The sequence below is a fragment of the Sinocyclocheilus grahami genome, unplaced genomic scaffold (assembly GCF_001515645.1).
Source record: "Sinocyclocheilus grahami isolate Dianchi unplaced genomic scaffold, SAMN03320097.WGS_v1.1 scaffold101.1, whole genome shotgun sequence".
Lineage (NCBI taxonomy): Eukaryota > Metazoa > Chordata > Actinopteri > Cypriniformes > Cyprinidae > Sinocyclocheilus > Sinocyclocheilus grahami.
The window spans coordinates 643683-656430 of record NW_015505280.1 but is presented as its reverse complement, the minus strand read 5'-3'; the positions used below and the strand labels follow the sequence as shown (position 1 = coordinate 656430).

Here is a 12748-nt window from a genome sequence, read left to right as displayed (position 1 = left end):
AAATAAATAAATAAATAAATAAATAAATAAATAAATAAATAAATAAATAAATAAATAAATAAATAAATAAATAAATAAATAAATAAATAAATAAATAAATAAATAAATAAATAAATAAATAAATAAATAAATAAATAAATAAATAAATAAATAAATAAATAAATAAATAAATAAATAAATAAATAAATAAATAAAAAGTCCCCAAAAAATGATGGATTGGCTATTAGCACTATAAACACATGATGTCTGTTTCATTCATACTGGATGCCAGAGGGCGCCCTCGCACAGAAAATTCACATACCACAGAAGAAGCAGAACTCATTCCCTCCAGGAAATCCCTTATATGGACAAAGGCATGGCTATTATAGCTGTAACTGAGTAAACATAACATATAAACGTTTTGAATGATAAAACAAAGACAATGAACACTCGACTGCGACAATATAGTTTATCTGTGTTATTCAAGCCATCTCTGGTATTTTCATAATAATTAAGTATATTTATAATCCAATGCTAATCGATGTTTTCTTTTTAAAGTAGCTTATAGAACATATTTTCTGCCTCCTCTGTGACAAGAAGCCACAAGAAGCATTTGACTGGTGTTGTGGAGTAAAAAGGTTATAATGTTCTCTTTTGTTGGATAACAAGTTTAGAAATGTGAATACAAGGGACGTTTAGCTTTAGGCATTTTAATTTAAGCATGTTTAGCTTAGTTAACGGAAGGCTACCTGCTGCCATCAGAGCAAGTGTAATTACTGCATTCACGCGCTCCTCGGATGCTCTCATTTCCGAGCTGTGCCTTTAAGTCGGAATGTGAAACAACATGGACACTCTCGTTACTACAAAGATTTGTTAGATTTGTATTATTACAGTTTTCTGACTTGAATTCACGTGCATTTTCTGTCTGGAAATTATTTTTCATGTGCGGTGCCGGTGATGATGCTTCTTATGTCCGTTTCGGAGAACCAGAGGACAAATATTTCAATCGATCGCTCAGGCATGGCACCGAAATGAAACACCGAAATCTGCGTTCTGATTTGTTTCTAGTACATACTGGTTACATAGGTACCAGTGCCATATTGGTACCCGGTTTCGGTACCCAACCCTAATGTACACACAAACAAACAAAAAAATTAAGCCTTACTCTTCCACACCCCGGTCTACCCATCTAAATGTAGTTATGCCCATAATTGCCTCCAATTTCCCTGAGTCACACCTGACATATTAAGCTACTGTACACAACGATTTCCTATCTGGTCCCCAGAGGGAACAAGTGCCATTTGATTATGGCTAAATGTGATTATTGTCTTCCCGTCCAACTGGCTTGTGGCGGTCTTTTGTCCCTGACAAAGCAAGAGAACAAGTCTACCACTCTGATTGTGATGGACTAGTCTGGATGTTGCTCGGTGAACAAAAGACTGTTAATTATTTGTTGAAATAGGCATTCATGACACAATGAAATAAACAAAAAGAAAGAAATCAGATGCACGGAAAACTGTGTAAAATGAGTAAAAACTACTCTCACAATCTGGTTTGCAGAATAGGGTAATAGGCCAAGTGCTATATTTATAATTTTTTGTTTTAATAATAATTTATTGATATAAATTCTATAATAATTTGTTGGTAATAATAATAATTTGTATTATTATTAAAACTTTTGTCATTATTACTTATTCTTTGGAAATGAACAAAAAGAAAGAAAGGCTGTTTAAACATTTGTATGGCTTATAACTTAAATTTGTTTAGATGTCTGTATGTATTCTGACTGATGAATGCAAGATATTTTTGGCCAGTCTCATCAGACATCAGGCAGAAGTAGGCGGCACATTTGCAAAAGGGACTGCTTCTTCTAAACCCCATCAATTAGTAAAATTTAACCAATCTGTTCTGGTGAGGGGAGGGTTTGGAGCAAATGGTGGTCTGCACATACAGAATTTGAAAGTATAACACTAGTGAATGACATCTTTAGTGTGGTACTGTATCTCCTTTAAGATATTACCTCTCATTCTTTTTTGAGACATCTCAATCACTTGGTTACATCTTTTTTTAAATGTTGTGCTTCAAACAATAATATGATTTTTTTCACATTCTGAATAGCATCGGGTTGTTATTTGTCATTTGAAAATGTCATGTTTCAGTAATGGAAATTCATTCAGAAATGACACAACTTGTCTTTATGACTCTGACAAAAAATAAGACTGGGCCAGACCTAATGGAGTTCTCTAGTAGAGCAAAACAATGGAGATAGAGATAACCTTATTTACTTTACACATAAGCTTATGCATGTTTTCAGGATGTTTTTGTCTTCAACATTTTTTATATGAAATTAAAGGCATACTTTTTGATGAAATATTTAATATTTCAAATATTTTCTAAATGTTGTGCTGGCTGTAATGCAAAAAAGGCTTAAATAGGCCAGATACATTTTTATGCATGTATTTTTGGTGACTCCTCCATTGCAAGGGTCAAGACAATATTTATCTTTATCCATGATAAAGCATGTGTTTGTGGCAATGAGAGTTTATATGCAAGTCACTGAGTGTAGATATCTGGTTCTGGACAGAGGTCATACAGTGCTAAGCTGTAATTGCATTGTTAGAAGTGGGCAGATGTGAACATCTGATGTCCAGCAATGCATCTATTGATCCTCATTACTTTGTGTACTTGGAGACAGCAAAGGGCTTTCATCCCCACAATCACTTTTTTAATTCTGACAAGCATGAAATGAGCATATTAGCACTATTAGCCATCACTGATTGAGAGTTATTTGAGTTGTTTGCGCAGGCTTGCAGTAGTCTTATGCAAATGCTGGAAGTAGTAAGCATCTTTATTTACTGTTTATTAAGAGGATTGCTGATATAAATAAATCTGGAATATAGCCAGTAGGATACTATTAAAGGAATTGTTCACCTGCAGGCCATCCAAGATGTAGATAAGTTTGTTTGTTCATTGGATCAGATTTGGAGAAATTCAGCATTTCAACACTTGCTCACCAATGGATCCTCTGCAGTGAATGGATGTCGTCAGAATGAGAGTCTAAACAGCTGATAAAAACATCACAATAATCCACCAGTAATCCAAACAACTCCAGTCCATCATTTAATGTCTTGTGAAGTGAAAAACTGTGTTTGCAAGAAATAAATCAATCATTATGGTGTTTTAACTTTGTTTAAACTGTCGCTTCTGGGCAAAAAATATAAATAAAAATCAGCTGTTTGGACTCTAATTTCTCCAAATCTGCTGCAATGAAGAAACAAACATCTTAAATGGCCTTGAGGATGAGTACATTTTCCTTAGTTTAGTTTCTAGTAGTCTGGTTTTCATCTCTATTTTAGGGATGCAAAGTTTGGTTAGAACAGATACAATTTGTCTTCACAAATCATGGTGAGCTGCATATGGAGGAATTAGTTAAGCAAAGTGCTGCCTCAAGGCTGTACGTAATTTTGGCCAAATTTGAAGACATCATTGAAGGTTTTGGAACAGATTCATCATGTTAATTGAAATAGCTGGTAAGTTTCCAATGTTTTTAAAATTATGGTTCAGTAAAGTTTGAATCTGTTAGTGTATTAGTGTGATGCAATTTAGACAGTGTTTGAGTGTTTACATCTCAGAAGTTAACTAAATATACCAAAACCTCAGTTTGTGGAACATTTGGCGACATCCTTATTTGGAATAAAAACAATGTTTTTGTTGTTGTAAAGGTCTATAGTAATTATAATGAGCTTTATATAAAAACAACGGACGTCTATTTTATATCCTCATCTAGATATCTAAGTAAATGTGTGCGTGTAGATATGTATGAGACAACCTACACCTGCTAGTAATCGATACCCCTCTCAAGCGGAACCTGGCTGCCATGGTAACTCCTCTAGAGCTGTTTGTTTGGGATGCTGTGTTAGCATGGTGCCTGGGCTGGTTTTCACTGATCTTGGCTAAATCTAACCAAAACGGATGCTTTTGTGCATGATTGTGCATCAATGGAAATCTTAGAGTAGCTCACACAGCTATTCCTAATGCTAATTTCCTTTCCTGTTATAATCCACATACAGTGCTTCACAGTACTGACTCACACTTTCATAATATCAACCTTCGTAATGAAGTCTTGCATTTCTCACAATGTGTTGACACGCTTAAGGGCTGACGATAGCTTTGAGAATTATGCTGCATTCCATTCAACTTCAAACGTCCTGCTTGAAAAAGTGTCATTTGATGTCGGACTTGGATACAGGTTTTTTTGTTTTTCAATTTCATATCCATTAACTGTAGCATTAAGAAAATATAAAGTCAGTTATTACAGACAAAAAGACAAAAATGTGTTTTCTTAAAATGTATATTTTTCTACAAAAAAAAACATAAATAAAAGATAAAATAAATAAATAATAGCACAACTAAACTACTTTCTACACAGCATAACACCCGATTACGAAGACTGCCGGCGGAATCTCTGGGTGGATGGCAGATTCTGACCCACATTTTCCCAGAGCCTGGCTAACCTGCCTTGTGTGTATGTGCTGACCACTGTTTGAATTGTGTGCATTGTGAAATATGCATGAGTCTTGCCTGGGCAAAGCGCCATGAGGAAACAGGTCAGCCCTGGCCTGGACTTGAGAACCTGTTAAGTGTGTACACACACACACACACACACACACATATAAACTGGACTTCACCGAGCACATGCTCAACTGCAGGTTGTACAGTCACTAAAAAGGAAGCAGAGAATAAGGCTTGTTTTGTGTGCCTGCACAGGTTTAAAAAATTTTTTTTCGTAAGGGATGCACAATGCATTACTGATTTATATGTATATATATATATATGTATATATATATATATATATATATATATATATTAATTAATATAAAAAAATGCTGGCTGGAGTACATTTTACAAGAAATTGCCATTTCAGTCTCACATTTAATTAAATGTTGTTTGCCATTTCTTTGTAATTGTTTGTTAAATTTACTGTGTGAACATGGTTTTAAATTTATTACAAATAATCATTACTATTATTATATTAAATTCATTTAGGTTTGGAACAACTTGTGGGTGAGTAAATGACAATTTTCATTTTTGGGTTGAACTATCCCTTTAATAGTTTAATACTTAGCAAATTTCAAAAATAGGAATTTGTTTTCATTGTTGAATGGATTGATTTTAGTTTGTAGTGTTTTTTTTTTGATAATCTGGCCACTTAACATTTTAATCACACTTTGTTAATGCCTGGCATTGCTGTAATTGTCTGTTTGTGAGACAGGATCCTGTCCTTGTTCACACTCTGACCTGTGCTTTTGGTTAAATGCTGCACATCTATTCTTTCCTGTTCTTCTCATTCCTAGAACCCACACACACCAAAAGTAACCAGTGTAGGTGTCGTGCCTGTGTTTGGTGTGTGCAACACCCCCCAGTGCTTTGGATGCCTGAGATAGTCACCTGATCTGGCCTTTCTGTGAGTGATAGAGTTTGTGACCTCAAGCCAGATGAGATGCCCTGCCAACAAGAGCCAGGCAAAAAAGTGAAGGATGATTGTCTGTTTCAAAGCAAGCAATATTTCATCAGAGGGCAGTTACTGTGTCCCTACAGTGTAAGTGCTCAATTTAGAACTTAGATGTTTTAGAACATAAGTAACTGTAAGATGTCCTCTGCTGGTGTTTCACAATACGTTTGGAACATTTTCTTTCAAATATGTAACTGGAAGCTGATGGCAAGGGAAAAAAAATCGAATGCTGTTCCTTTAATAGTGTTATGATATAATCAGTAGTTTCCGTAAATCAGTTGAGAATTCCCATTGGCCCAAAAGACAGTTTCACCTCAGGCAAAGTCAATAGCAGGTTCAGAATGTCGTTATCTGGTGCACACATCTGTTGTGCTTAGAAAACATAGGGGCCAGACACCAGGATATCTACTTTAGAAAACTGATGAATTATGAACTGAATTAAGAGGGCATGGTGATGTTAGCCAAAAAGGAAGTGTGTTTCAGACATGAAACAACTTCTTACGTTATGATGGAAGATTACGAACACAAATGTTTTTCTACACTGATGAATCATTTACAATAATACCAGGAGTGTTTTTTCAGAAAGTATTTGGGCCCCCTTTTGATTTCATGGTGACTTTAATGAAACTTAATTTGCTAGTTGAGAAACACTTTCAGATGTTAAAAAGCAAGCAATAGTATTAGCACAAGTTTTTTTATTTTTAGCTACAACTTAAGCCACTGTTTCTGGTGTTAGAAATCCAAATGACACAAGCACCGCCATGCCTTTGAGGAGGCGGTTAATGTTTTCAAGTCTTTAGATCCACCATCCGGCATCACACCATCACAAAAGCATAGGGAGAAAAAGGGTATTCTTTTTTTTTTTTATAAACACAGTGGGTCTTCGTCTCTCAGAAAGCTCTATTTAGGAAATGAAAGACTTCAAAGGCAGTGTTGTACCCTTTCATGTCCCAGATTAAACGGTACGATCAGTCTGCACAAATGGGTTCGCTCTACACATGGGGAAATCCAAGCTATGTGCGTGTACGTGCGTGTACGCTTATAGGTATTCCTCCGCATGACGGTTTGGTTTTATGTGTTATGCAGATCTGCACACAAGATGCTTGTAACGTGGTTGGCTTAGAAGAGAAATGAGAAAGTGACTCATCAGATAATGACATTCTGTCTGCTGTATTAATATTCCTTTCTTGTAGTACATTGGTTTCTGTGTGGATTGAATTTGTGTGTCGCAAATAATGTCTACATACTAGACACATCAGATCTGACACAAACATACACATATTTACATGGACACATCTTTGGTCTGGCGTGTCGGGAATAGCTGGCAGCTTCATGCTGAAGGTGTAGACTTCCTGTCAAGAGGTCACTGCTTTGATTACCATTTCCCCTGTCACTTTCCCCCCCATCTAAGTGAAGTGGGAGTGATGGGTAACATAGCTGAGAGCGAGACCACCAGACATTCATGCTTCTGGTCTAATCACAAGCTGTTGTTTGGATGTCATCATGTGCTCATGTGTCAAGTTTGCTGCCAGGGTTTTGCAAGTCTTGCTCGTATGTGCCAGGAGCATTATGCTAGATGAGGACTTCCTCTGTTTACACCCACTGGCATCCGACATGGCTTATGAATTTAACATAGCCGACCTTTGGTATGAGAGTGTTTGCTATTTTGGGTAAGTTGACTGTATTGAATAAAATATTCAGCAATTTTAGTTCAGCTCTACTGCAAGAGCAGCTGTTTACCTGGAATCTCTTCTGATGGCAGAATAGTTTTATTTGGTTTACTGCCTCAATTAGAGGTAATAACTGATCTAATCAGACATATTTTGTTCACTTAGTGTAGGCCTATTATTAGAGCAAAACGTCCAAGTATTGCCAAGTTATGTTTACCACAGACCTTATTTGACTCATAAATTGAAAAAAACAAAACAAAAAACAACAACAGAGGGAACCCATGGCGAATTAGTCTTCTGGATTTTGACGTTGCAGCTGCATGGGACTCGAGTGCCTCCATCGTGAGTTGATTGGTTTGTGAAAAGTGGACGTTTCATACCTACAAGTTGTTGCATTTGGATGAAAGTCTATTTTTTTGTTGTAATGCACACTTATGTATCAATTACAATAAAACCAGGAATGTGTACTGAGAACTAGGGGTGTGCGATATATATCGTCTGCGATAATATCGTAATTGTTGTTTTAACGATATGCGATTTGACATTATCGAGTATTTTGCAAAAGCCATTCAAAACATCCCTACAGAGCGCACGCATACAATACGTGAAGTCTAGACTAGTGCGTGTGCGCATTTAGTGTGTTTTCTTTCACTGCATGATTCAGTCTATTAAAATGCATTTAGAATGATTACAAATTCAAGACATGATGGCAGAAAATTTATATATTTATACCACTTCATATAGTTATTCAAGTTCACACGAAAAGTGCCGTTTTTCTCCAAAAATTACCATGATAACAAATGTGACATTGAATTCAATAAACAATAAGTTAATTAAGAGACTTACGTTTTAGACACCAAATTGCCTGTTTTTGCTCTATTTCGCCAACAAAAATCATTCCGAATACAGCCACTAATCGCCGATGAAAGTGGTAAGAATTACGTGAAACATTGCTGATGTTCGCAGTAGTGAGGGCTCTTTAAAGTTAGGCGCTGTTGTGGAGACGCATGTCACGTGACAACGTCAACATGGCGGATGTAGTACGTCCGAATTCCATTCATACTACTCGCATTCATACTATATAGAACGTACTTTTTTAACGGTCGAGTAGTACGTTCAAATTCAAATGTAGTACCTACTAAGCAGTATGTGATTTCGGACGCACCCGGTGTTTCGTTCTTGAATGAATCAACCATTTAAATGATTCGGTTCAATCGCAATGACTCACTTATTATTTGCTACCACCTGCTGGCGGTTTTCATTTCAAATTTCGGCTTTTTCTTTCTTTTTTATTTTTTTTGATTTTTTTTCATGTTTTAAATCATTTCAAATATCAGTATTAAACGTTTTATGTTTAATATATCAAAACATTATTTATGCATTTGTAATTGCAGGTTAAATGCATTCATGTCTTGCATTAAACAAAATACATGTGTGTAAATACATCTAGATGCCCCTTCAGATGCAGCCTCTGTGTTGATTTAATTTGCTTGGTAACAGCCCAAATGTCTTATTATTCTAATTCCCTGATTAAATGTAAGAATTTGACTCAAAAGATAATGGACACTTTTAGAAAAAATGGCTTTATAAAGGTAAAAATGCCCATAAAATGCAAAAATCAGTTTAAACTTATTGGAAAAGATTAATTTCAGTTTGAACTGACCACCACACAGAATATGAAGAATATTAAAAACATTAGGAGTCAGCTGTCTTCGGCAGTCCTTAAGGTACCAGCACAATAACACACTCAGCAAAATATCGTCTAATTATCGTTATCGATAAAATCCCATAAAATATCGAGATATAATTTTTTATCAATATCACACACCCCTACTGAGAATGTAATAGAGGTCCATTTTGATTTTATGTTGACTGTGCAAACAGAGCTGAAAATGAATCACTTTTAGCAGAAATATATTCAATTTAATTTAGGGGTGGCAAAAATATCATACCACGATTTTTTCAAGAGAATCACAATTCACATTTTTAATCACCATTCTTTGTCATGTTGGTTTTACTATTTTGCAAGTTGACTGAGCAGTACAGCCAAACTAATTTCCCTATTTTAAAAACAAAGCCTTACAAGGTAACAAAATATAAAATAAAAAAGAATGGCACATATTTATGCCAAAGTGGGCAAAAATAAAAATCTTTGTCATTCTTTTATCTTTGTTATTTAAAAAAAACAAAGATACATATTACAAATAAAACAAACAGTGCTTTGTTTTTCAGGTACAGTTGGTGTATTTAGCAGTAGCATTCAAGAAATTGAATGAACAAATATAAAAATAAAACACTATATACACTGTATACATTATACATTTATTCTTATTAAAGTAATTGTATTAAAGTTATTTAATAAAGAGCAGTGAGTGATTTTTCTTTGTGTTTTGTTGTTTTATTAACAATAAAGGGATAGTTCACCTAAAAATGAAAATTCGTATTTACTCAATCTCAAGTTGTTTTAAACCTGAACGAGTTTCTTTCTTCTCTTGAACAAAAAAGTTATTTTGAAGAATGTTGGTAACCAAACAAAAGCTAGTCCCCAGTGACTTCCATAGTACTTATTTATTTATACATGTATTTGTTTCCCCTACTATAAAAGTCAATGGGGACCAGCAACTGTTTGGTTACCCACATTCTTCAAAATATCTTTTGTGTTCAGCACAAGAAAGAAATTAATACAGGTTTGGGACAACATGAGAGTGAGTAAATAAAAACAGAATTTAAATTTTTGGGTGAACTATCCCTTTAATGACAAGCAGCAGTAGGGCTGGGCGATATGACGGTATATATCGTTATCGTGAAATAAAGTGTCTGTTGTTAGAGATTTTGCTATATTGTGTATTCCACGGTATGCAAATATATCTGCGTACACCTTTTGAGTGATAAGGAAACATGCATGAATGAGAAATGTAATGAACGCATGAATGCAAAGAGTGGGACGCACTTGGCAGAGTTATTAAGTGCAATAAGTAGTGAAAAAGAACTCAATGCGGTGCTCGCGCTGACTGACACACAGCCGAAGCGCGCACACTGAATGCCCCTCTCTCGACAGCATGCGATCGCAAAAACGGATTTCTTTCGTGTTTTATTGTGCTTGAATTGTCAAATACGCACACAGTTATGTCATAATGCCCGTCGTGTGGAGTATTCAAGTAAACACAGTTGGTTATATTTTAAATAATTGTAAAACAGTTGGGTGAAAACCGGATGTTTCAGTATATTGTATCAGTGCAGTAGATCATAAAGAGACCGCAGCCTTATTTACCTGCTGCTGTCTGTCATTATTAATGTTAATCATGTTTGATTGATACAGTGAAGACTATGCAGTGTTTTATTTATACACTTTATTCAATTTCTGTAATATTTCTTACTACATGTTAAATAAACCTAGCCTACTGTAGCTGAATAAATTAAAAGTTTTTCATATTTATTTGTTCTGTTGTGCTTGTAATTTGCTTCTTTTTCTTAATTTTAATAACAAAAAAATAGCTATATCGAGGTACATATCGTTATCGTGAAATAAAAATTCTCATACCATTGAAATAAGATTTTGGTCATATCGCCCACCCCAAAGAGGCAGCATGTTTAGTACTATTAGACTGCTGTCACTATAAGACCTGCATGCATCTAATATACAGGCACTCATCCGTTTTTCTCTCAACTGTTTACTTTCATTTTAGACATAAGCAACCGTGTTTATATGTAAACTTTGTGTGTTTTTGACAGTATTAGTGCAATTAAGCATGAAAAGTAACACAGGCCAGTAACCAGGCGCTGTTTGACGAGCTTTTTAGTGTGCATGTGCACTCAGAAAAAGCACATGTCCGAAAAGTATGCGAATGAAATGTTTAACCGGCAAGGCTTTCAAATAATACATTCAAATAATGTACTTTTGTGATTGTGAAGTGCAATGTCCTGTGAGTGTAACTCTACAGCTGAGTTAACATTTAATGTGAATTTATGTTATGTTATTTATGTTATGTACAGTATATTGAGACAGAGGTGTCAGATCTGCAACTGATACAATGTGCGCTGTAGCACAATATTTCTTCAAAAGCAGATTGTGGAGACAGTTTAATCGTCCACGATCAAAAATCGTGATATCACACCCTTAATTTAATTAAATATTCAATTCTAAACTTGGAATTAATTGGTTGAGTTGTGAACTAAGTTGTCCTGCGTCATTTCCTGATATGCTGATTCAACTGACAAGCTAAAAACCTTGTTTTCAGATTTGGCAAGAGTTAAAAATTAGTGGTTAAACGGATCGAAGTTGATCCGTGATCCATACGGACCGAGCCCCACAGTTCGGGACGCATGTGATCCGTGGATTAATTGCAAAATGTAACCATAATAGAGTATAAGTTTATAATTTGTTCGTATTTACACAAGCAAGCGAATTTTAAACAATTCCAGAAAGAAAAGGTGAAAGGGAACTCGTTTTGTTACTCGCGCGCTGTTCTCTACGTGCACAGAAGACACACATGAACAAGAACACACATGAAGCTAGGGATGCAACGATTATAGATTTTGTTGGTACGATTATTGTCTGAGGAATAATCACGGTTTTACGATTATGACGATTATTGTGCATTTATTCATTTCCCAACATTACTAATGTATAAAATCACATGAACACTCTTTAGATATTAAAGTGTTATTTATTGCTGGCTTTTGAAACAGAAATAACACAGTAACCAACAATACAGCACAAAATAATAATAAACAAAAGACAAACAAAAGTCCATCTCTCCCATTGGAATTAAAAAAAGGTGACCTCTGCTCTGTAAACATCCATGACAGTATTTCTCTTTTGAAAATAACAAATGGAAATAGATCACAAAAGTATTTAATGTTTTCAGTTTGTACAATCTTTACATTTCTTTTGGACCTGGGGTAGAGAATTTGGAAACATGGTGAAAAAAAAAATCTTGTTGGTTTTTACTTATGAATAATACTACAACAGGGATAGTAAATAACAAAGTTAATGAAGTAGCCTATTATTTATACACGATTAATATTAACTTTATTTGTTCCTAATGATGGAAATAAACTGAAATATTATTGTAATCAACTGTCATCCATATGTATTCATTTTAATAATCTTTATAATAATTCATATGATTTTACATGTGGCCTGAGAAAATCATGTCTATTATTTTGGTTTGTGAGATCGGAGATCGCGCTGCGCATGTGCACAAACATTCAGGAGGACACAAACTTCTTGAGAATGCTGCCCCGTGACTTTTTTTAATAAAATAAATTAAATAGTCTACTGGAGAGATGCACAGACGCAGGTAGGCTAATTCACACAGGCAACTGTCACCTCTCTCTCTCTCTCGAATCTCGAATAAATTCATTCAAGTAGCTAAATGTTATAATTAATGTGATCTTGCCACACTATTTCATCTCTTTCTGATCTGAAGGGGGAAGAATGCGGAGCTAACGAGCTGTAGCTTCGCGTCAGGTGGTTCTTGCCTTCACGTCGTGCATTAAAATCGTTCAATGTACAGCAAGCCGTGCATTATCCCTTATGTATTCGCTCTTTAGCAGCAGTTTTTTACAGCAATATTTAAATGAC

The 12748-nt window shown here is 35.1% G+C and overlaps 1 protein-coding gene and 1 long non-coding RNA gene across 2 annotated transcripts in view; one reads left to right on the top strand and one right to left on the bottom strand.

Moving 5' to 3' along the window:
- Positions 1-9216, bottom strand: part of LOC107588277 (uncharacterized) — a 13725-nt gene extending 4509 nt beyond the window's left edge. Inside the window, exons 1-2 of the long non-coding RNA XR_001609560.1 lie at positions 9206-9216; positions 7091-7093 (exon numbers count right to left, since the gene is read on the bottom strand). This is a non-coding gene — a long non-coding RNA (uncharacterized lncRNA). The remainder of the gene's footprint in view (positions 1-7090; positions 7094-9205) is intronic.
- Positions 1-12748, top strand: part of LOC107588287 (neurexin-3a-like) — a 296505-nt gene that overhangs the window by 18573 nt on the left and 265184 nt on the right. The gene's annotated exons all lie outside the window — the stretch shown is intronic.